At 45.3% G+C, this 26,075-nt stretch overlaps 1 long non-coding RNA gene across 2 annotated transcripts in view; it reads right to left on the bottom strand.

Annotated features, from left to right (window-relative positions):
- LOC149123702 (uncharacterized) overlaps window positions 1–25,119 on the bottom strand; it is a 43,244-nt gene extending 18,125 nt beyond the window's left edge. For both annotated transcript variants that reach the window (XR_016215106.1, XR_016215107.1), the window contains exon 1: window positions 24,835–25,119. This is a non-coding gene — a long non-coding RNA (uncharacterized LOC149123702). The remainder of the gene's footprint in view (window positions 1–24,834) is intronic.
- Between the last annotated feature and the right edge of the window lie 956 nt (window positions 25,120–26,075).

The raw sequence follows: 26,075 nt of genomic DNA, 5'->3' as shown, positions 1-26,075 counted from the left end.
TCAGCTGAAGACTGGATAATGAAACTATGGGATATGGATACCATGGAATATTACACATCAGTAAAAAAAAAAAGAAAAGAAATCCTGCTGATTGCAGCAAAATGAGTGCAACTGGAAAACATTATACTTAGTGAAATAAGCCAGTCTCAAAATGATAAATACCACATATTCTCACTTCTCTGTGTTAACTAACAGAGCACCTAAAACGTAATCTATGGAAATGAAATTGACACTTTCAGATTCGATGACTTTGAACAGCCCTTGTCTCAACTGTTGAGTAATAGGCTTTTTTCATACTATTTGTTGAACTCTTTAATCTCATGTGTATGAAGCTAATTGATAATTGATCTTAGTAAAAAAAAAATAAGGATGGGAATAGGAGGAGGAGGAGGAGGACGACATGTGGGAAGGTGGGTAGGGTGGGAAGAATCACTATGTTCCTAAAGTTGCATTTATGAAATGCATGAAGTATACATATAAATCAAGTCCCTTCTGACCTGACATTATTCATCTTTGACTCCAAACCAAACAGGGACAAGAAGCATTTGGATCTTAATTGCAAAAGACTCCTACTGTCCTGTTCGAGACCTCCCCTACCCGGCCTGCATGAGTGCCCAGAGTAGTCGAGTACAATTGACAGATGACTTTCCTGGGGTGGTGTTAGTGAGAATCACCGCCATATAGAATGTGTTGTGTGTGGGGAGGGCTGGGGGGTAGAGGGAAGCAACTCCACCCATGTATAACCTCAAGGTGGGTGCAAACTGAGCTAGAGACCCGGAGGGCATGGCCATGCCTCCCCACCCTAGGGAAAGCCCCTGATCAGTTCCTGTGGAAGAGCCAGTTGGCAGAACCTCTTCCCACAGTGCTGTCTCCCTGAGTAAGAGAATAAGCCTCCAATAAGCCTCCTCTGGGTTGCATGTTGTTTCCTTGTCAATTTCTATTTACAAATGAGCCAAAGAGCCCTGTGTGTATCTCAGTAGGAAACCTGGGCTTCCCGGAGCCCTTTCTCAGCACCTGACGCAGGACCTCTCTCCCAGGGGAGCCTGGGGGCAGAGCTCAACTTCTTACTCAACTGCTTGGGCTCCCACTGGGAGTACTCCAAGAGGTCAGGTGGAGGGCAAAGCTTCTTATGACCTCACTGAGGAGGTTCCAGAATATCAATGCCTTCAGTGGGTGAGGAAACTCACTAAGGCCACACTAGGTTCAGGGGTGACACTTAGTTTCCATCTCTCGGTGGGAAGACTGCCAGAGACTCAGTCATCTTCGATCTACAACACCCATCCCACCCCTAAAAAGGAAATGGCCCATGTGGAACCCGGGAGGTCTTTAGCTAGGTTTCATTCTGTCAAACCCTGTGGTCCATTTTCTCTTTGCTCCTGGAACCAACCTCTTTCTCCTCATTTTTCATTCTTTTATTAGTAATAAGTAGCATGATGTTTATCCTAGTCCACGTGGGCTGTTACAACAAACATAGTATTCAGTGGGGAGCTGACACAGCAGACATTTGCTCCTCACAGTTCCGGGGCTTGGAAAGTTCAAGATCAAGGTGCTAACAAATCAGGTATCTGGTGAGGGCTTCCTGCCGGGTTGGTGCCCTGCTGTGACTCAGAGAGAGGTCACCTCTCTGCTGTCTCTTCTTCCAGGGCACTAACCCTACCACCAAGAATTCCACCATCGTGACCCTTCCCAGGGCCCTCCCTCCTAACAATGTCACTTTGGAGATTAGGTTTGATCACGAATGCTGTGGAGACACATTCAGTCTACAGAAGGGTTCCTCTAAGTCACAAAGGAACACGCTTTCATTTGGAGAAAACCGAAAAATACAATATACAGAAGAGCATGCCTCATACTGCTCCAATCTGGAGATAACCACAAATAACATAGCTTCCCATTCTTTCTGCCATGTATGCATACTTCAGTTTGTAGTTTATGTTATATTTAGCTCATGACTTACTTTTTAAATCAACAACTCAAATGTATTTTCTTAAGTGGCCAAATACATTTTGAAAACATTATTTTGAATGTCCACATATATTCCATCACATGGAGGGCCATAATTTATTTATTAATCTCCCTGTTGTAGTGCATTTATGTAGTTTTTCCAGTTTTGACTTTGATAAGTACTATTCTAAATATTTTTATAAATCAAACTGTCCAGTTTAAAAAAAAACTGTCTACATTTTTTTTGTGTGATTTCTTTAAGGGAGATGCTAATATATGGAATTACTGACATGAACTTCTTACTTTGAAATTCTCCCTTCTATTGACTTTTAGGTCATTTTTCCCTCCAGAACCCCGTTATCTCTTAGATAATTACCTGCTAAGCAGAGCCTATGACTTTTCTTCTGCATATGGCTGGTTAACAAAGCAATGGGACCAGGTAAGAGGGGCTCAGAGAGCTGAAAATTCCAGAAAAAAAAGCAAAAAGATTGCTTTCAAATAGAAAAAGTGAATTTCTAAGAAACCCAAAAGAAATAGACTCAAAAATTTGTACAGACTACTAAAATGTTCAATAAAATGGCTGGTTATGAGCACCACCTCGCAATTTCTGAGTGAGGCATAAGAAGAAAACATAATAAAAATGAAATGTTCGTCAAAAAAAAAAAAAAACAGGCAAAAGTATAAAATGCATGTTAGTTCACCTAAAGCAATTGTGGAATAATAAATACCATGTTCTTTGAAGAGAGGAAATGCAGTAAAGGTGATAATGTCCTCAGTTATAAGTCACTTTTATACCATTCTAATTAAAATTCCAGTAGCCTGCTTTACAGAACTTAGTATAATAAACCTAAAATTCACTCGGAAAAGTACAGAGAATACTGATAAAAAGAACAGAGAGAGACAACTAGTTTTCCCTGAAAGTCAATTTCATTATAATGCCACAGTCATTGAAATAGGCAAAATAGTATTTTGGGGATATGCTCTCAAAAATAGGTATAGATCAACACAACAAAAAAGAAATGGAACAGGTGCTAATGTACCACAAGTTAATACATGAGAAACCAAGCAAAACAAATGACCAGACAATGGAGTCATTATTCTTACAATAGTCTTGATGTGGCTGGATATCAGTCGGAAGATTCATTTGAACCCACACTTCGCATTAGAGATAGCAAAGAAGTAGATGCTTTAACTTAAAGACTGAAAAAATAGAAGATGGAAAAAGATCATTACAAAGAGATTAGTAAGTATTTTCCAACAGTAAAGTGTTTGCAAAGAAAAGGACATTTTAAAAATTATTTGTTAATTTGGGAGGTAGAGAAAGACAGAGACAGATGCACAGAGAGAAGACTTGTATCTGTTGCGTTACTTTTGAAGTGACCACACTGACTAACTTTGGGCCGAAGTCAAAGCTAGAAGCCAAGAACTCAGTCCAGATCTCCCACTTGGATGGCAGGGGCCCAACTACTTGAGCCATCATTGTTGCTCCCTGGGGTCTCCATTAGCAAGAAGCTAATGTCAGGAGCTCGAACTGGGTACCAGACCCAGGCTGTGTAAAGCGGAATGTAGGTGTCTTAACCTCTAGGCCAAAAGCCCACTCCAAAAAGGACAATTTTAACCTTCTTGGAAGCTCAGGGATATAATAGCCCACTTTTCGTTATTTCAGGAAAATACCTGAGGCAGTCTACTTTATAAAGAAAGGAGGTTTGCTTGGCTCCCAGTTTCGGAGGTTCAAGGGCATAGCCCTGGCATTGGCTCAGCTCTGGTGAGCTCCCTCTTGGCTGCATCACACCACGGCGGGAGCATACATGTCTCTTTCCTTCTGCTTACAGAGCCACAGGATTCAATCATGGGCCTCCATCCTAACGGTCTTAATCTGATCTTCCCAAGGACTTCACCTCTAGACTCAATAATTATATTAATTTTGCACTCTTGATATTTCACTCTGGGAATTAACTGTCAGCATGAAGCCTTGGGAGACACTCAAACTAAGTCCAAACCATAGCAAGAAGAGAAGCCTTGTATATGTCACCTTTAAGCCAAGGAAATTGTTATTTCCTGGCCTGGAAAGATTTGGATGTTGTCACCCCTCTGGGACCCAGGGAGTGTAAGTGCTTCCAGGTGGGTGGGCCATACAAAGAAGGGTGGTGGGGCAACCTGGCCAGTTCAGGAACAAGCGCCTGAAACATGTCAGGGACCAGTTTAGTGTTCAAGGCTTTGTGTTTTAAGAATAATGAGGCTGGCACCACAACTCACTAGGCTAATCCTCTGCCTGCGGCGCCGGCACTCCGGGTTCTAGTCCCAGTTGGGGTGCCGGATTCTGTCCCGGTTGCCCCTCTTCCAGTCCAGCGTGCCGCCGGAGTGGCCACTGGGGGGTGAACCAACGGAAAAGGAAGACCTTTCTCTCTGTCTCTCTCACTGTCCACTCTGCCTGTCAAAAAAAAAAAAAAAAAAGATAAATGACTACCATCCTGGGAAAGGTAGGGAGGCAAAGAGGTGTGAGAGCAGCCTTTCTCAGGGGATGGAGAGCAACGGAGGGATCGATCTGCGGGCCAGAGACACAGGGCCTTGGAGGAAAACTGTGCAACTGGATTTCAGGGTTGGAATGTCTCTGCCTATCCTCATAGGAGCTTGAGCTTGCAGGGTTGACCTTGAACCTCAGGATCCACTCTGGTGGGAGCGCTCTGGATGGAAGAGAGCTGACCACCATGCACCAGGACTGTCAGGGAAGCCACGTATTTACTGGTTATCTTCCTGGAGAGTTTGAGGTCTGCTGAGATCCTAGCTGGATAGTCCACAAGCTGATACCAGTAATAATCTTGTGCCTACAATAAGGCAGAACATCAACCTTTACCTCTTTATTTTCTGGTTTGAAGAGGGAGAGAACAGTGGAGAAATCCACCTTATACCAAATCTCAATAGATATCTTCAAGATACAACAGATTCACTGTATGAAAATGTTCACAATATGAGAACAGCACATAGTTTAGCAGACTCACATTTATGGATCTGACGTCTTCTCTCTTGTAAGATAATTATTTATTTATTTGAAAGGCAGAGTGACAGCGATGGAGAGGGAGAGACAGAAGTTGAGCTTCCCTCTGCTGGCTCACCTCCCAAATGTTCACAGAAGCCAGGGCTGGGCCAGGCCAATGGCAAAAGCTAGGAATTCCAGCCAGGTCTCTTATATGGATGGAAGGAGCCCAAATATTTGGGCCGTCATCCACTGCCTCCAAGGTACATTAGCAGGAAGCCGCATTGGAAGCATGGAGTAACCAGGGCTTGAATCAGAACCCTTGATATGGAATGTGGGCGTCCTGAGTGGTGGCTGAACCTGGTGTGCCACAATGCCTGCCCCCAGATATGTTCTTACCACTGTATATGTACAATATGTTTTTATGAGGGCATTTTATTTTAAATACACACAGGAGAACTAGCTATATAGGGCAACCCTGTGGTGAAACCATTTGTTAAGCAAATAGTCACTTCCTGAATAAATTTGTCTCCAAATCTGGATTTTCATCTTCTATAGCAGATTTGCCTGAAGGGAGATCTCTCTACAATTTTGTTCTCTGTTCAAATTAGAATTCATCTGTATCCATGTAACCTTTACAAGATTAATTCTATAACAAGTCAGCATATGTTCCAACAGTCCAGTTCCATCAATAACACTAGCTCATTTTGGTGCCTTTTATCTATACTTAGAAAATATAGACCTCTGTCCTAGGTCAGCTCCACAACAAACTAAGGGTTAGCTATCTGAGTTCAAGTCCATCTCTCCTTGCTGTGTCCCGAGCAGCTTCTCCCACCTCTCTGGGTCTTGGTTTTCCAGTCTATATAATGCAGCTAAGAATGGCATCCACCTCCTGAAACTGCTGACAGCTGAAAGCAGAACTGAACCCAGCATCTAGAATAAAATAAAGTGTCTGTGTGCTGCACAGGGCAGTAAGGATACACATCGTGGGTGGAATCTTAGAGTTGAACTCGCTTGAGCTGCTTGTGGTTAGATAATATTTTACCACTTGTAAAAGCATGCCCACAAGCCCGAGCTCATCAGATTCCTAAACAGTGCTGTGAGAACGTGGGCAGACATTAGCATCTCCATTACATGGGCAAGACAATCAGGCTTAGGGTGGCAGCTAGGGTCAAATGCTAGGATATTTCGCAGCTGGAACTTAACACGTCATTCCATAATTCGCTTACGCAACTTTGAGAGCCCACTCTCTGTTGCCTATCATGCTAATTATAGGGGTAGAAAGATGAGCGAGGCCAGGTTAGTGGGAGAAGTAACAGGTTCCTATGGCAAAGCTACACAAAGGTAAGCCTGACATAATACAAACAGCCTGGTTCTGGAAGCTACCTGTCCTGTGTCTGAATACTGGCTCCAATACCAAGTAGGGTGTAACGTAGGTGAGGCTGCTAATATCCCACCGCTTCAGATGGCAGACCCAAAGTTTACCTGGGGTTTGACCATGTAAAAACAATTTTGTGCCAGCGCTGTGGCTCACTAGGCTAATCTTCCGCCTTGCGGCGCCGGCACACCGGGTTCTAGTCCCGGTCGGGGCGCCGGATTCTGTCCCGGTTGCCCCTCTTCCAGGCCAGCTCTCTGCTATGGCCCGGGAGTGCAGTGGAGGATGGCCCAGGTGCTTGGGCCCTGTACCCCATGGGAGACCAGGAGAAACACCTGGCTCCTGCCATCGGATCAGCGCGGTGTGCCGGCCGCAGCGCACCAGCTGCGGCGGCCATTGGAGGGTGAACCAACAGCAAAGGAAGACCTTTCTCTCTGTCTCTCTCTCTCACTGTCCACTCTGCCTGTCAAAAAAAAAAAATTTTTTTTTTTGCTTGATGATATGCAAAAGGACTTTAGGGGAATTCCTTGGTGGATTCTCATGGTCCAGGATGGAGTCGTCAGCACAGCAGGCCTTGATCGCTGGTTTTCTCAGTAGTGAGATCCAGTTCTCCGGGATGTCCTAACAATTAGCCACACCCATGGAGTCTGAGGTTAACTCCCACACTAACTCATGATTAATGCTGAGAAAGGGACACACACCTGAAAATACTCGGGTCATCCTGAACAGTAAGTGGTGCCCCAGGGGCCAACGAACACAGGCAGTTGAAATGAGTCTTGGGAATTGAATGCTTAACAGCACTGCAGTAAACACGCGGCTCTCCCCACAGGACAGTTGCTTCCCAGAGGTCCTGACCGTGGCCTTTAACGGAAGCATGCTTTCTTGGGATAATGCTGGATTCAGACCGCCACGGTATCCACACTTTTCTTGATGTTGCTTGCTCTGTGCTCCACATTGGCATGTGTCCCTTCTGATTGACACATTCTTTCAGCTTTGTCACTGTGTTGGCACCACCACTGTGATCTCATCCACTGAGTATTTTATAGATGCAAGAACAAAGACGGCCTCCCACACATTTTTAATTGGAACCACTACCTCTTCCACAAGGAAGCTCCTTGGGTATTTGTGAAAATAGGCTGTCTGACCATACATCTTTGCCCATGACCATGCAAAGCCATGGAAACACCAATCCAAATCCATACATGGAGACAGATGGTAGACAAACATGGTCCAAACTCCCACAGCTGGGAGGGGAGGGGGCGGGTTGTGACAGTAGGAATGGAGAGTTTGCAGATACCACTGCTGGGCCAGGGAAGGTGACATGTTAATATGTATTTGAATCTCCTTTCACATATAAATGAATCCCTCAACCATAGCATACGGTTGGGATAGAAAAGTGTGATATCTCACTTTACCCATCACAGGGGTCCTAATTGACACTCTTATTTAAAAAAAAAAAAAAAAAGAAAGAAAAGTGAAAAGCAGAACAGGTTTATGTAGGCCAAGTTTTCCATGACATGGGAGTCTCCAGAAATGAAGACACAGCCCCCGAGACCCTGAGAAAAGTGTCTGTTGTTATGCTTATGTTTGGTGAGGAACGAGCCCTGTAGACATGCGATTGGACGGAAGGGAATTCTCTATGGGAAACAGACTGGGCGAGGAACCCAGCAAGGCCTCGCTGTTCAGATTCTCTGAGTCTCTCTTGGAGCGTGGCTTCCTCCCACAGTCAGGGCGGGACTGCTCTGGAGTAAGGGCCACAAAATCTACAACCAGGCAATGGACGTCAGAGAATTTCTTTATGGCCAGCTGATGGGGGAAGGGTAGAGCATATTTCTGGGTTTTATAACCGGCCTGGGGGAGAGAGGCTTTAGTTTCTATGGTTGACTTTGTGGGAGAAGGGGAAGCAGGACAAAGAAGGGTGGGAGGCAGAACGCGACTTTCCTTCTGAGACCCTTCCGACGCCCCTGGGCCCCGAGTGCTCCGCATGCCGAAGCACCGTGTTTCGAGGCATTGTTTTCTGATCGCCAGCGCCATCTATTAGCTCCCACTGCTCCATGTAGGAAACCGGCTATGCTCAAGACAATATCCAATGTACTGATTAAGAATACCAGCTCCAGTATTTTCCTCCTATTGGAAGTCACTTGTTTTGGGTGTGCAGTTTGGACTCGGGCCTTAGCAGGTACGGTCCTATCCTTACAAGGCTGTGCAAATGGCCTCACCTTCCTCTTCACAGCGAGTTCCCCGGGTGCCTCCTTCTTCCAGGCTTACATGCTGGCCTAGCTCACTGACAAGTCTGAGGAGAGAGACCTCAGGGTTCCTCTCGCTCTCACTTTCAGCAGGGCATTGCATACATACCTTAGCAGCAGACTGGACGAATGCTCCGTTCAAACACGTGCTGAGTGGTTTTAATTTGTGGAAAGAAAATGTTACTTGGAAAACTAAAGTTCTTAATGCTCTGCAGTATTTTTACACTGTGGTGAGGCTCAGAGTGCTGGAGAAAGCACAAGACCAGAAGTCCAGCCCTGTGATTAGTAATTCATTTGCTGGAGTGCATGCGGGAGCTAATGCATTCCCTGGTTCTGCGGTCCAGGTGCTCAGCTCTGCCAGCGATGATTTGGAAGCACTTCTGAGCTGAGCGTCATGTGGGCTGCTACAGGGTGGCAGAGAGGTCACCCTCCCACTGTAGCTGCCCGGGCAGCTGGGATGGTGGCTCCTTCTATCACTTCGTTAAAGCAGATGTTCAAGTGTAGCTGATGACCGGGTGCTCTGTAGTCCAATCCTGCTGAACGCCTAAGGGAACACTTGAAGAGACCAGTGAGCACTCTCAGTGCACTGCTAATGGCTTGGGAAAGCAGCAGAAGATGACCCAAGTGTTTGGGTCCCTGCCACCCACGTAAGAGGCCCAGATGAAGCTCTTGGCTCCTAGTTTCAGCCTGGCTCAATCCTGGCCATTGCGGCTACCTGAGGAATGAACTTGGAAGATATCTCTCCCTCTTTGTCTTTCTCTCTCTGCATGTGTGTGTGTGTGTGTGTGTGTCCTCTCTCTCTGTAATGCTTTCAAATAAAAATAAAATAAAATAAAACTCAGCTTGTTTAAGCCCCAATCTCATTTTTTTTTTGACAGGCAGAGTTAGTGAGAGAGAGAGACAGAGAGAAAGGTCTTCCTTCCGTTGGTTCACTCCCCAAATGGCCACCATGGCCGGCGCTGCACTGATTGGAAGCCAGGAGCCAGGTGCCTCCCCCTGGTCTCCCATGCAGGTGCAGGACCCAAGCACTTGGGCCATCCTCCACTGCCTTCCCGGGCCACAGCAGAGAGCTAGACTGGAAGAGGAGCAACCAGGACAGAACCGGCGCCCCAACCGGGACTAGAACCTGGGGTGCCGGCGCCGCAGGCAGAGGATTAGCCCAATGAGCCGCAGCACCGGCCAAGCCCAATCTTATACTATCTAAAGGTCACAGGGGGTCACAGCCATAGCATTGGGCAGAACATAATGACCACTCTTTAAAATGTCTTGTGTGTTCTAGCATATTCTATGCCAGACAACAGAAACAAACCTTCTACAGTGGGAAACACCAACACTTAAGTAAATATACAAGTAGATTAATCAGACAATCTGTCAATCATCAAAATGTATTCAATGTCTCTTCAATTGTCATGCTATTAGACAAGAACAATGCTATAATCTACCTATGTTGGATACATAGGTATACAATGAATACTGTTCATTAATTATAACATAAATTGGTGACTAATCAAAAAATCTATTAATCATTCAATTGGAATTGCATCATATGGTGTCCTCTCATAGTTGAGGTTCCCCTCTTTTTTTTTTTTTTTTTTTTTTTGACAGGCAGAGTGGACAGTGAGAGAGAGACAGAGAGAGAAAGGTCTTCCTTTGCCGTTGGTTCACCCTCCAATGGCCACCGCTGCAGCTGGCGCACCGCGCTGATCCGATGGCAGGAGCCAGGATCCAGGTGCTTTTCCTGGTCTCCCATGGGGTGCAGGGCCCAAGCACCTGGGCCATCCTCCACTGCACTCCCTGGCCATAGCAGAGAGCTGGCCTGGAAGAGGGGCAACCGGGACAGAATCCGGCGCCCCAACCGGGACTAGAACCCGGTGTGCCGGCGCCACAAGGTGGAGGATTAGCCTATTGAGCCACGGCGCCGGCCTGAGGTTCCCCTCTTTTAAGTATTTTGCCAAGGTTGGTGCTGAAATGAGCCTTAGAACACATGAGTTAATACTACGGAGAACTAGCAAGATGTCTTGTATGAGAAGACCAACAGAGTTTCAGATTAACCTTTGAACAGCATTTGCTGCAAAGGTGGTTATGACAGTCAGGGTTTGAAACAATGGTCATGTGGATGAGGGTTATGGCAGTGACATTGATGAGGAATGGCCAGACTTAGGATTTACCTTGAGGAGCTGAGAAAAGGGGCCTTGCTGATGGGTTAGATAGAGGATATGGGAGGAAAAGAGAACAAAAGATGATTCTTTTACTGCCTGTGGTACTTGAAAGATGGTTAGGCAAGATGAGAAAGACTCGGAAAGAAATGGTTTGGAGGTAGGTGTGTGGAGCAGAGGGTAGAGGGAGCAAAGGAAAGTTAATTGTCTTGCTCATGGTAAGTTGAGATTTCTTGGTCTTAGTTCCTAGAAACCTATTTTTGAGACACAAGTTTGAATGCAATGATTTATTTGGGAGGTGATTGAAAGGGACACAAGAGGGAGATAAGACAAGGAAGAGAAAGTAGCCAATAGGATGGACTTTAGCAAGCAAGTAAGCAGCGTGCAGACCATTGGAGCCTAATACCCCAGGGACCTCTGAAAATGGTTCAGTGTGACCCTCAGAGCGGTTGCTCCAAAGGTGAGAATGTTGGAGTATTTGTCAATGAGCTCATCAGTGCTCCTGGGGTTGCTGATCCCTTGCCACTGTAAACAGGACCACCACAGGTTCCAAACGACAGAGGCAGTGCTCGGGCAGAGAGGCAGGTACTGGCACAGAGAAGTCGCTGGTGGGCACTGAAATGGCAAGGGCTGAGGGGTCTGGGTGGGAGAGAGGAGTTTGAGGGTCAAGGCCTGGTCAGAACACCAGGTAACACCAGGGGAGGCACCAGTAATCAAGGAGACCAATGGCAAGGGTTCAGTCTGGCATCACAGAGCAGCAAGCGAGGCAGCGATTGGATCAAAGCTAACCCCTTAGACAGAGCTTACTGACCCTGGCACACAGAAGGCCCGGAGTCAGCACTTACAGAGCCTCGCTCCAGTTCCACAATCTCAGGGGACTGATCGGGATTTAGTGGATCAGCAAAGGATGTCAGAGCTGCTTCTGTGGGGAACTTGGTCTAAAAACTCATCAGGTGTCTTTCCAAGGTTGTCCCAGACGTGGAATCCTGTAAGTGTTCTCGTACAAATGCAGAAACTGAGGTGGGAGAAAGTTAGGGGTCTTTAACGGCTTGGTGGCATCCCCTGCGTGAGAACACTGCACGCATAGAAGTTCATGTCAGTAAGTTTTCTACTAAGGGGATTGAATATATTATCAATATTCATAAAAAATGATTTTGAAAGAAATATGAATAACAAAACATCTCAAACCCTAACGGTCATGTTACCCAAAGTTCTTTGCTTCTACATCATGTTAATTCCATGTCATTTTTCCTATGACAGTCCAGCACAAGTTCTCTGGCAATGGTAATTACTCCATTACTTGAGATCCTAATTAATTAGACTCTTCTGTCAAATGTAATCATCTGTTTATTTTAAATAGATTCTCTTCTCTTACTTAAAGCCACAAGTAAAGGGAAGCGTTGGAATTTTCCTCCAAGAATAGAAGAGTTTAACTTCTCAATGTTTCCTTTCCTAACCTCAAGTCATCCTAGCTTCTGAGCCAGTGACTGTTTTCAAGGTATGGGATTTTTTAACCCCACTCTACCTCTCACCAAAAGTTAAAGCTTTGTATGTAAATCTGATCAGAAAATATATACTAAATTATTGTGAATTATAGTAACCTCACCGTGCTATGTAGCACCAGGAACTCAATCCTTCTAATTGTGTGGTGCTTTTTTTTGAAGATTTTATTTATTTATTTGAGAGGTAGAGTTACAGACAGAGAGACAAAGAGAAAGGTCTCCCATCTGCTGGTTCACTCCCTAAATGGTTCCAACAGACGGAGCGAAGCTGATCCAAGGTTAGGAACCAGGAGCTTCTTCCGGGTCTTCCACATGGGTGCAGGGGCCCAAGTGCCTGGGCAGTCTTCCACTGCTGTCCCAGGCCATAGCAGAGAGCTGGATTGGAAGAGAAGCAGCCGGGACTTGAACCGGCACTCATAAGGGATGCTGGTGCCACAGGCAGAGGCTTAGCCTACTGCGCCACAGCACTGGCCCCTCTAACTGTATTTTGGTTCCTATCACTCTACCTCTGTCGGTGCTCCCTCCTGCCTCCACATTCCCATCCTCTAGCCATCACAATTCTACATTCAGGTCAATTGTTTTAGCAGTATTTGTCTTTCTGTGTCTGGTTTATCTCACTTAACATAATCCTTCATTTCCAACCATTTTGTGGCAAATGGGAAAATGCAGAAAAAAATTTTTGGCTTAATATTCCATTGTTTATATTGCTTACATTTTCTTCATCCATTCATCTGTTGGTGGACACTTTGGTTAATTCCATATGTTGAGTGTTGTGAACAGTAATGCAATAAACATGGTGTTGCAAGTATATCTTTGTTACAATGATTTCATTTCCTTTGATATATACCCAACAGTGGGATGGCTAGATCATATAGTAGATCTATTTTTAGTTTTTAAAGGAATTTTCATACTGCTTTCCTTCATGGCTATACTAATCACATTGCCATAACAGTATATGAGTTCTCCATTCTAAGTGGGGAGTGGTGATGTCTCATTGTGGTTTTGATTTGCATTTCCCTAAAGGCTAGTGATACTGAGCATTTTTTTTCATGTATTTATTGGTTATGCATATTTCTTCTGTTGAGAAGTGTCTATTCGGATCCTTTGCCTGTTTCTTAACTGGATTAGTCATTTTGTTGTTGTTGTTGAGTTTTTTGAATTTCTTCTTTATCCTGGATATGCATCCTTTGTCAGATGAATAGCTTGCAAATGTTTTCTCTCATTTTGTTGATTGTCGTTTCATTCTGTTGATTATTTTTCTCTGCTGTGCAGAAGCTTCTAAGTTTGATGTAACCACATTTGGTTTTCTTTGGTTTTGTTTTTGTTTCAAGTGCTTTTGAGGTCTTATCCAAAAATTGTTTGAAGACACCGATGTCTTGAAGTGTTTCTCCTATGTTTTCTTCTAGCAACTTCAGGCCTGACAGTTATGTCTGTGATCCATCATGAGCTGATTTTTGTATATGGTGAGAAATAGAGCTGTAGCATCATTCTTCTATGTGTGCATATCCAGTTTTGCCAGCATAATGTACTGAAGAGATTGTTCTTTCTCAAATACATGTTCTTGGCCACCTTTGTCAAAAGTCAGTTGGCTCTGTGTAGTAGATTATTTTCTGGGTTCTCTATTCTATTCCATTGGTATATATTCCTACTGTTAGCACAGTGGGGTGACTATAGTTTACAACCTATTATAAATTTTCTGAGCAAATAGAAGAGAGATGGTCAAAATTCCAATTATAAAATAAGGAGAGAGAAATGTTAATTATCCTTCTTTGATCAATATGAATTTAAGCAGGATCAGAAATTCTTTTGAAGAGCAAAATTAAGGCAAACAATCATAAACTGTATACATCTATTGAAATGTCACACTGTACCCCATAAATATGTACAACCATAGGCATTAGTCAGAAACCCTTTCAACATTTAAGGAGGTGGAAATGCTAACTAACCTGGCTTGATCTCCACAAATGGAATACATCAATTTAGTTATCACACAGTACCCCATAAATATGTATAACTAAAGTAAAAGAAAAATAATAAATAAATATAAAACACTGATAACCAAACTATGAAGCTAGTTATATGTGGTATGATTTTAAATTCACTAATGTAAGGTTGTAAAACTCATGGGACTTTGAAAGGAACATAAACAGTCTTCAGTCCTGGAGGTACTCTTTGAACACCTCCTTGGCATTTGGATAGCCGCTCTTTCCCTCTTGGCTCCGATTCCCGCTCTTAGCAACCTCCATGGTCCTCCAGGATGGCTAGGCTTACCTTTGCTCTTTAAAAGCATTTCTGACCCTGCTCAAAAACACTCCATCATTCTGGTTCTCAATTAATTCCCAGTAAGCTCTAAACCCTGGTCTGTCTGCCACTTCTCAAGGGAATGGGGTAGGCTAGAAACATTTTGCTTTCCTTATCCCCATTTTATAAAATCTTTCACACCAGGAATTTTTCTTTGTTCATTTTCTCTCTCTCCTTTTAAAGTAGCTCTTCAAGCATCAGCCAGGCTGCTCGTTTTGATTGAATCATCCCAAACCAGCTTCCACTAACCATCCTTTTGCTTTTATATCAAATTACCCACACTTAAACTACAATACTGAATAATGAGATAGAAAATCATTACCCTGCCCTCTGATTCTTGGAGTGGTTAATGTTTTTCCTGGAATGGACCTTATTAATATTTAAATTTTGTCCTCATTTCTTTATAAACCAGAATCACAGATTTTGCTCAAATAAAGATCACCCAGTGAGTGAATCATGCTATAGAACAGAATAATTCAGGATACTCAGAAAAGTCAGAAAGGGGACAAAGCTTTGCAGATCACGCCTGTGCCTGTGACTCCCGCTGCTAGGCTCCACGTTTGTGTCCAGCACACCATATGCCACATAGCCAGCTAAAGGGCACAGTGGCACCTGCCCACAAGGGCCACGTGCCAAGAAACGTATCCTAGTCAGTTGTCTGCCTCCTGATGGGGGGAGAGGACGGGATAATCTCAAATTTGTCTTCCAAGCTCTTCTCCTAATCCAGGAAAGAAAGACTGGATGTAGTCGGTATGGGTGTTCAGTTGTTACTGCCTGATCTGGAGATGGGGTTTATACTTGATCAGAGGAACCACGCCAGGAAGTTGGGACATTGTGCCAAAGGCAGGGGAAAGCCACTCAAGGCTTTAAGTAGAAAAGAGCAACGGTCAGATTTGCATTAGAGAAGTCCATAGAGAATATATTAGGGAGGCATAAGCTTTGGAGTCAGAGAAGGCAGTCAGAACTGTTTCAGGCTAGAAAAGTGGCGCTCTGTTTTAGATGAGCTGTAGAAGGTTCGGGGAGAGTGAGTCAACCATAAGGATATTTAGGAGATAGGGATTGACTGATTCACCGTGGTAAGAACAGGGCCAAAGAGGATGTGTTTGTTTTTAGATCAGATCAAAGGTAGGTGGGTGTGTCAGTTACTGCGTAGGAAATATAAAGAATGAGCAGTTTACTTGTGGAGAAGAGAGAAGAGGAATTCAGCTTTGAACATAATTGATCTTGAGGTGCTTACAAATGACCCCCCAAAAAGCATCCCGTAGACAACTGGAGATAGGAAGCCTGGAGCCCCGGGGTGGGGCGGGGGGGGGTGGTGTCTGGGCTTAGAAACATACACCCATCCCTATCCCTGTGTACACAGTTGTCGCTCCCCCTCTTCGTGGAGGAGCAACACAGGACCCTGCGCTGTTCTTTCGTCTGCTCGGCCCTCCCCGGGTTTGCTGCTGGTTCTTCCCGGGTTGGCTACTATCCCTTCCACCTCCGTGGAAGGGCAGTTCCCCCTGGCCGCATTCCCCACTTCCGCAGGGGAGCGGCACACCGCCGGCCGGCTCTCTGGGGGCTGCACAGGTGTTCCTTCAGCTAGATGTTCCCCATAGATGTTCCCGGTGCATGCCGTCTCTCTCCTCCTTTATAGTCCTCCTCCACCAATCCCAACTCGGCTGCCCACACGCCGAGTACGCTGCTCTCCTCCAATCAGGAGCAAGTCCTACTGTTTATTGGTTGAACTGGAGGCAGCTGGGTAGAAGCTGTTTTCTCCTCTCCCAGCGCCATATTGTGGGAGAGCAGATGCATAGAATAAGTCTTAATTCCAGTAACAGTATAGTCCGAGTTGCTCCCCACAGTGGGAGAGCAGATGCATAGAATAAGTCTTAATTCGAGTAACTTAGTCTAGTCCGGGTTGCTCCCCACACACAGTAGCGGAAGCCAGGTGAGTGAGCACCCCCAGGGGTGGGACTGAACCCAAGGAAGTCCAACTTGAAGACTTGGATGGACAAAGAGCAGACTGAAAAGAGGTCATCAGGGGGAGTTCAGGGGCAAAGTAAAAGTGTGTGTTGTTCCCCAGGTGAGTCCCGAGGACAATCCGCTAAGCAAGCAAGCCAAACACAAGAGGGAAAAACACGAGATGATTCGGCTTACAGTCACGTGAAGTTCTGAGAAGTGAAATTCACAGGGACAGAAAGTAGGATGGTGGTTACTGCGGCCCAGGGGAGGCAGATGTGGGACGTAGGGTGCGGTGGGAATAGAATTCAGTTTTGCAAGAGCAAAGAAGGTGGTGATGGCTGCCCAGCGGTGTGCATGTATTTCACGTCGCTGAACCATGCACATAGCATAGCTAAGCTAATGCTAAGTTTGGTCTAAAATTGCCTCCCAACATTTTAAGTTTGGCCTAAAAATTTCGGTGAATTGTAACCCTAACTGATATGAAAACAGACTGTGAACTGCTGTTGTAGTGAGGCACTGAGTTGTAGCCAACTGTTTAAACATATTCAGACAGCTGAGAGCCAGAATGGTTCAGGCTGTCTGTACACGCACTTAGGTTTTCTGTACGTCATTTCCTTTTCTTGGGCTGTGAATATAACCTGCTCGTGTAGTGCAGGCGCTTCTGAACCATTTCTGGGCTGGACTGCAGCCTAATTCCAGAATCACAAATAAAGCCAATTAATATATGCAAAACTAGATTTGTTGGAATTTTGTCTTTTGACAATGGAAAATTTTATGCTATGTGTATTTTGCCAATTATTTTTTTAAAGCATGGGTTGTCATGGAAGTCAGGAGATCAGAGCATTTAGGGAGGAAGGGTGTAGTCAACAGGTAAACATGCCAAAACACCAAGCATGATTAGGACTGTGGGATGCTAATTCAGTTTAGCAATAAAGTGACCACTGACATCCTCTGAAGAGGTCGTTTTGGGGGTGTGGTGGGGCAAAAGTCAGATTTCTGTGGGCTACAGTAGAGGGCTGCCAGTCAAGACTGCATTATCAGCTCAAGTATTAAGACTTTCCTCTTTGCTGCAATAGAACACCAACAAATAAGTAATAAGACATATTACAACAGAAAAGCAACTGAAAATAAATAAACAAGTTGCTAGGGGCCAGCATCGTAGAGTAACTGGTAAAGCCCCCACCAGCGATGCTAGCATCCCATATGGATGCTGGCTCAAGTCCCAGCTGCTCCACTTCTGATCTAGCTCCCTGCTAATGGCCTGGGAAAGCAGCAGAAGATGGCCAAAGTGCTTGGGGCCCTGTTGTCCACGTGAGAGACTTGAGAGAAGCTCCTAGCTACTGGCTTTGACCTGGCCCAGCCCTGACCCTTGCAGTCATCTGGGGAATGAACAAGCAGATGGATCTCTCTCGATCTCTTTCTCTCCCCTCCCCCCTTCTCTCTCTTTATCTATCCCTCTCCTTCTCTCTGTAACTCTGACTTTCAAATAAAAATATATAAATCTTTAAAAAAAAACTGACAGAAACAGCATGAACACTTTTGCTGAAATAAAACCAAGTTACAAAGGACTTGGTGACTACTGATATTCTCAGTAGCATTTGAGGACAGAAATTCCGTATTGCCAATGAAGACTTGAGTTTGGATTAGGCCAGTGGTGAAGGCAATTGTGAAAATAGGGCGTGGGGACAAATAAGACAGAGACAAAAATTCCAAAGTATCTGGGAAAAAAATTACATAAGCCATCCAACAAAATCAACAGTCAAGACAAATTCATTCCAGCTGATTGTAGAAATAAAGCATATTTCAAAATAAGTATTTTTAGGACCCACGGGGTGATAAGTGAAGAAATTGTGTAACTAATAGAAATAGTAGGAGACAATTACAGGGAATAATGGAGGAAGAATAACCAAGAGGAAATATTTGCAGAAGCAATGGCTAAGAATATTTCCTAACTGCAAATATGTTCTAAGTTCAAAAATATTCTCCCCCTACCGGAAGGTTAAATAAAAATAAAAGCAAGCCGGAAATAACACAATGAAGCAAAATATAAATTCCAGAGAGAAAATCTTAGAAGCTACCAGAGACAAAAACTAGTCAGCTTACCTAAAAAGGAATAAGAAGCAAACAGCCCCAGACCTCTCATCAGCACTACTAGAAGCTAGAAGACCATGGAGTAACATCTTCCCCACGGCAATGGTTGCATAAAGTGTTGTTCAAGTCATTTTTCAAGAAAATGACGGCAAAATTGAGGTACACGAAACTTACTATCCACTTTGGCAAGGAACAACGTGAACCCAAAAGAACTGTGTGGGATGCAACAAAAAACTCTGAGCACCAAGATCAAAAAAAAATTCAGAAATATCATTGTTTAAAAATGATCTTTTAGTTTCTAAAAAAGAATTAAAACTCTAGAAACAATTACTGATATGTATGGGAAGATTCGTAACAGCTTCATTCACAATGGCCAACAACTAGAAAGAAGGCCAAAGCACTTCAACAGGCAAACAGATAAATGATCGGTGAGAAATGCACATGATGAAATGTCATTTAGCACAAAGAACACAAAGACCGACTGAGACCTGCATGAACACGGATGGACGAATCTTGCAGATGTGTTGCGTGAAAAAGCCAGACCCAAATAAGCACGTAAACACTCTATGATTCCATTTGTATGAGGCTCAAGAAGAGGTAGAACTGATTAAGGGTTCAACATAGGCGTCATATTAGGAGGTGACTATATACTGGGACATGGGATAGGCGCTCTGTGGAGGGAGGCACATGCTCTCTATCCTGATCCTTTACAGTTCATTGAGCTGTATGCTTAAGACTGACCCATTTCATTCTATGCAAGTTGTAATTCAGTTAAAAAAAAAAGTCTTCCCACGTTATAGGGAAGTTACGGAAGGGATAACAGACGCAGTAACTGTCCTGACCTTGATTATTTTGAACACATGATCCCTGAAAACAAAATGGGGAAAACTTACTCTGATAAAAGAGAGACGTAAGGAGTTGAAGACAGCTAACAACAAAAACAAAACCTTTTTTTCTTCAAGAGATAAGAAGGGACACTGAGATGCTAAAAATAAGGAACATTTTGAGAACAAAAAAGAGACCTTGGGAATTTTAAACATAATTTTCAAAAGCTCAATCAAAGGTTTAGGAAAATAAAGGCCACTTCCTGGAAATCGAAACCAAAGGACAAAGAGATGAAAGAAAGGAAGAAAAGGGAAAATTAGAAGACCCATTTAAGAGGTTCAACATCTGAGACAGGTCTTCTTATGCAGCTCCACTGTCTCCCCCACCGGTCTGTGGAGGCCACTTATCTATAAACTGGACAGGGGAAAAGTGCATCTGTATTTTGCCTAAGCTCTAACTGATTGCATTTCCTTCTGTTAAGAACATAAGCAACAAAGCACAGGAATACCCACAAATTTGCCACCACAGAAACCACAGATACCTTTAATCAGATGGCAGTTGTTACAGAAATCTTGGAATTAGTTTGCACTCATCACCACTTGAAAAACGCTAGTTACCAAACTGGCTGCTGGTCTTGTAATTTAGGCACACGTATGAGTATGTGATGAATTTGTTTCATCATATTTTCTCAGTTGTATTCCAGGAGCAGTGTTATCCTTTATAAAGCCATGCATTTTATTTTGTGCATTTGAAAACATTATTGTGAACAGGGATTCATGATACGAAAAGAGAATGCTTGGTCCTCAATGTAGAAGGTCTACAAGGAAAATAAGGCATTAGACAAAAATCAATTAAAGGAATTAAAGTACCAAAGGTCATGAATTTCCACACTAAAAGATGCCACAGGTGTGTTCAGCAAAGAAAACAGAAAGAGCCACATCAATGAAGAATCATTAGCACTTGCGTGTGTCTTGTTTAACTTGAGGCAAAGACTTAGAGACAGGTGCAAAAACACCAGAACTCATTGAGTACGCATTTTGATACCTGTAAGAAGGAGTATTGTGATATCCAAAGACAGTTAAGAGTGACGAGGGTATTGGCAACCATAAAGGTGACTCCAAACCTGAAGAGCTGGTAATGAAAAGGCAGAGGACAGGCGAGGCATTCAGCCTTGGTGGATTATTTTAAAGATTTATTTATGTATGTATTTGAAAGAGTTACAGACTAAGAGAGGGAGAGACAGAGAGATCTTGATCTGATTTACTTCCCAGATGGCGACAACAGCCATATTAGGAGCTTCTTCCGGGTCTCCCCCATGTGTAACAGGGATCCAAACACTTGGGCCACCTTTCACTGCTGTCCCCAGGCCGTTAGCAGGGAGCTGGGTTGGAAGTGGAGCAGCCAGGACTCAAGCTGGTGTCCTTATGGGCTGCCCGCAAGACAGGCAGCAGGTTTACCTACTACCCCACAGTAGCAGCCCCAGCCTGTTTATTAACACACAGAGGCTAAGACACTTGCCTTCCACATCAGAAGATCTGGATTTGATTCCTGGCTTCAGCTCCTGATTCCAGCTTCTTGCTAATGCAGACCCTGGGAGGTAGTGATGAGGCCTCAAGCAATTGGGTTCCTGCCACCCAGGTGAAAGACCTGGAGTTGCCAGCTCTTGACTTGACTCTGGCCCAGCTAACTGCACATGTGAGTGATAATTAGAGGTAGGGCTTTGGGGAGGTAATCAGGGTTAGATGAAGTCACGAGAGTGAAGGTCCCTTGGTTGCATCGGTGGCCTCATGAGAAGTTAGAGACCCCTAAGCCCTTTGCCATGGCAGGATGCCCTCAGAAGGCCTTTGCCAGGAGCCCTGTGCGTGGACTTCCCACAACTATGAGCCATCTGCGGAATTAAGTAGCCAGTCTTGGGTGTTTAGATTTTACAACAGAAAATGGGCTAAGACAACTACTATGATAAAACGAAAAAAAGTACTCACATGCATCAGTGATAGTCCATCAGAAGATATAACTGGAAAAGTTAACAGTAGCAACCCAAAGTGGAAGACACCTCAGAGTGGGCCTCAAACAAAGATAAGCCAGGCCACAATGGAACAAGGTGTGCTCCTTACTAACAGATCCGAGAAACCCCAAGTGCGTGAAGATGCTCCGTGCTCACACAGGGGAGCACGGACGTTCCTAAAGAAGGAAATTCTTTCTTTTTTTTATCTGACAGGTACAGTTAGACAGTGAGAGAGAGACAGAGAGAAAGGTCTTCCTTTTTCCATTGGTTAACTCCCCAAATGGCTGCTACGGCTGGCGCTGCACCGATCCGAAGCCAGGAGCCAGGTGCTTCTCCTGGTCTCCCATGCGGGTGCAGGGCCCAAGCACTTGGGCCATCCTCCACTGCCTTCCCGGGCCACAGCAGAAAGGTGGACTGGAAGAGGAGCAACCAGGACAGAATCCGGCGCCCCGACAAGGACTAGAACCCGGTGTGCTGGCGCCACAGGCAGAGGATTAACCAAGTGAGCCACGGCGCCGGCCCCAAGAAAGAAATTCTTGCAAAAATAATTTATACATTATACTGAGTTCCAATAACAATTCCTATGGAATTTTTGCTGGGTTTGACAAGCTGATCTTAAGATCCATAAAGAAGAGAAAGATGCTAGGAGGAAGAGAATAAAGAAATGCCCTGTGGAAGTTGGTCTGTGCCAGCAGAATTACAAATGCTGAGAGTATGGGTGGCCTGTTCAATACACAGCCCTGGGAGAACGAACCAGCCATGTGACAAAGTAAAATGGAACCACTCCCGGCTAATCAAAACCTAAATCTGAAAAACAAAATTATAGGTAAGGATATAGGAAAATAACTTAAGAGGGAAAAACACAAACCATAATGGAAATTGAGAGACTTGTATAAATTCAAACTTAAAATATCTTAGAACCAAGGGCACCATACAAATGTAGAAAGGATGGGGGCTGTGGAAGACATTTGGAATGCTAAAAATGATGGTATTAGGTTTAATGTATTTAAGAGCTTTTGTAAATAAATAAGGATAAACTTAACAGGAAAGAAGGTAAAGGGGGCTGGTGCTATGGCATAGTGGGTAAAGCTGCCGCCTTCACTGCTAGCATCCCATATGGGCGCTGGTTCTAATCCCAGCAGCTCCACTTCTGACCCAGCTCCCTGCTATGGCCTGAGAAAGCAGTAGAAGATGGCCCAACTCCTTGGGCCCTTGCACCCGTGTGGGGAGACCCAGAGGAAGCTCCTGGCTCCTGGCTTTGGATCGGCACGGCTCTGGCTGTTGCAGCCAATTGGGGAGTGAACCAGAGGTTGGAAGACCTCTCTCTCTCTCTCTGCCTTTCCTTCTCTCTCTGTGTAACTCTGACTTGCAAATAAATAAATAGATCTTTAAAAAAAAAAAAAGGTAAAGAAATAAGCAATGGTCAGCACTCATATGGAATGGTGCTTACCCTCATTCGTCAACAAGGAAAAGAACATGAAAATCCCAGTAGCCCACCATGCGATTCCCATCCAAGCCTTGATTTTGTTGCGCTTCCATTCCCTGCCCTGCCTCCCAGGTGAATCCAGGTTTAAGGCAAGCCCAGCTAACAAGTTATGAGGCAATTGTCTGCTGGGGCCTTCTGGGAAAGATTTCTTCCTTCTCAGAGAAGAGATCTAGAGAAGCAACAATTATTATTATTATTGCCTGAGATACTGGGAGCCATGGGAGCCACAGCGAGTGCGAGTGGAGAGAGCTTGAAACGGGCAAGCTGCAGACGACAAGAGAGAGGTGGGGGGAGCCTGCTCCTTCACAACACTGCGGAGCTGTGTGCCGAATTAACCAACCCTGAGACGGCCCAGCCAGAGTGTGCAGTGCATGTGTGTGTGTGTGTGTCAGAGAGAGAGGGAGGGAAGGAGAGAAAGAGAAGGAGAGAGAGAGAAGGAGAGAAAGAGAGAGAGAGGACAAATTAAATTCCGTTATTGCTGACAACTCTTGTTTGAGTTGGGTTCTCCAGGGCTTGCTGTTTAAATCGCCCTGTGTCCTGACTCCTCAGCATAAGGGATACATCTTGTCCCTCCTGATTCCCCGCACTTCACTCAGAGCTAAACAGATGCTAAATAAAGGGGAAACCACTTGCAGGAGAGTACACCTGGGCTGTCTACACAGAGCGTAAAGGAAGTGAATTCACTTCTCTTGGGCCCCTCTTCTCTCCACCCACATACTCCCACCAAGATCTCAAAGCCGCCTCCCCCCAGCTCTTCCCACACAAAATGATGGGGATTAAGGTTTTTTTCTCTCCATGACCCCCAACACACCCACCTCACTCCCTTCAAAGGCGAATGGTACCGACCAAGTGAACCGAAATTAATTCCTTCATTTAGATTCCTTCTTGGATCACATTTTTACAGCTCCTTTAAAGCCGCTTCACCTCCAAACCCCAGAACAAGCTGTTGGTGGGAAGATGGCGCTGCACTGGGCAAAGCGAGTGGGAGAGACATTGAGGGTGTCGGAATATTTTTCCAGCAGCCATTGTGTAGGCAGCCATGCTTCTGGCTCGGCACCTTCCTGTGGAGCCCACCCCAACAGAGACTCATGAACCAGGCAACGACACAGGCACCTCCACTAGAACCCACGTGGAGGAGTGAGTTAGACGGTGTTTATGCCGCACCCAGGGAGTGGACCACCACTGTGTTTCTTCTCAGGGAGGAGAAAGACGTGAACTTAGTAATCCACTGATTACAGCACTGTAGCCACGGCTAGTCGCCTACCCGACTCCAACGCCAATCACCAGGAGCTTTATTTATAACCCATGTGGGCACTGGTTTGAGTCTCAGCTGCTCCACTTCCAATCCAGCTCCCTGCCGATGTGCCTGGGAAAGCAGTGGAGGATGGCCCAAGTCCTTGGGTCCCTGAACCCATGTGGAAGACCTGGAGGAAGCTCCTGCCCCGGCTTCAGACCAGCCCAGCTCCTGCAGTTGCAGTCATTTCAGGGTTAAACCAGTGGATAGAGGATTTCTATCTCCTCTCTCTCTCTCTCTGTGCCTTTCAAATAAATCTTAAAAATTTCCGGCTGGCGCCACGGCTCACTTGGCTAATCCTCTGCCTGCAGCGCCGGCACCCCAGGTTCTAGTCCCAGTCAGGGCGCCGGATTCTGTCCTGGTTGCCCCTCTTCCAGGCCAGCTCTCTGCTGTGGCCTGGGAAGGCAGTGGAGGATGACCCAAGTGCTTGGGCCCTGCACCTGCATGGGAGACCAGGAGGAAGCTCCTGGCTTCGGATCAGGGCAGTGTGCCGGCCAAAGCAGCCATTTGGGGGTGAACCAATGGAAAGGAAGACCTTTCTCTCTGTCTCTCTCTCTGTGTCTAAATCTGCCTGTCAAAAAAAAAATAAATAAAAATAACTAAATAAAAATTTCCAGGGGAGCCTATCCCAGTACCCCTGGAGTTACATATGGATGCCCTAACAGATTGCACTCAACAAAAAATTGAGACATACCTGGTAGCGGAGAGTTGATCTCTCTTCACTTGGTGAGTGGGAGAACTCTCCAGAACCTTCCAGGGCAGGCTTTCGCACATCAGTCCTTCTGTGCAGAGATGCTGGAGTGATGGAAGCCAAACCAGTGAAGAGTGGAGACCAGGACCAGGTGACCACCCTCCAAGTCAAGGGTTCTGAGCTTGGCTGCACGCTGGAACCACCTGGGAAGCTCTGAAAACTGCTGATGCCTCTGTGTGGGGAGAATCGGTCAGGTGAGGTGGGCCTGTTCATCAGTGACCTTGAAATACCCTCAGGTGAGCCTTGAGTTGCCAATCACTGCCCCAAGTCTACCTTAGTTGGTACTCCCCACCCCCGCCCCAACCCCCACCCCAAGCCTCTTCCCATATGGGCACCTGTTCGAGTTCTGGCTGCTCCAGGAATGGTCTCTTCACTGTTGCCTGAATTCCATGTCTTAGTGTCTGTGCTCATTACGTAACCTATGGAACACTCCGTAAGAAGTCATGGCTGCTTGCCTATTTCTGATAGGAGCAAAGCAGTGCTGAGAGCATGTGTATTTATGTTTGGGGTTTATAAAGTGCTTTTCCTCTTAGGAGGTTACTTCGATGGTTAGAGTGAAAATGCTCTTTCTCCCTTTCCCCTCAGGACGTCGCCAGAAGCTGAGGACTGCCATCGTAAAAGGAAATGACGAGCTCTTGCGTGGATGTTGACAACTTGTGTTCTTCATCACTGAGATGTGTTGCCTTGGGAAGGCGAGCATCATGTTTTGTAGAGTCCCTTACCTGGGACAGCTGAAGTTGTTCATGTTTAGAGCAAGAGAATTGACCAAACTAAGTCTCATAGATTTTTCCAAACCTGCACCTCTAAGAATGCTACACATTGCCCTCCATATTTCTCTCCAAAACACATTTAGCATGAGGAGACATCAGGAATTCATGGAGGGATTGCCTGCAGCCCCTGTGGGAAGCCTGGCTCCTGTCCTAGGTACTCGTGTCCTAGGTACTCATGTCCTAGGTACTCCGCACTCCTCATCCAGCTCCCTGCTAACGTACCTGGAAGGCAGCCACGGATGGACCAGGTACCTGGGCTCCTGCCACCCATGCAAGAGACTCAGTTGGAGTTCCTGTCTCCTCGGCTTTGGCCTGGCCCAACCCCAGCTGTTATGGGCATTTGGGGAGTGAACAGCAGATGTAATATCTGTCTGTGTCTCTCCCCCTCTCTCTGTCATTCTACTTTTCTAATAA

This window comes from Oryctolagus cuniculus, chromosome 10 (assembly GCF_051225735.1).
Source record: "Oryctolagus cuniculus isolate XC-2025 breed Fujian yellow rabbit chromosome 10, ASM5122573v1, whole genome shotgun sequence".
Taxonomy (NCBI): domain Eukaryota; kingdom Metazoa; phylum Chordata; class Mammalia; order Lagomorpha; family Leporidae; genus Oryctolagus; species Oryctolagus cuniculus.
This window is presented reverse-complemented; position numbering and strand designations above follow the sequence as displayed.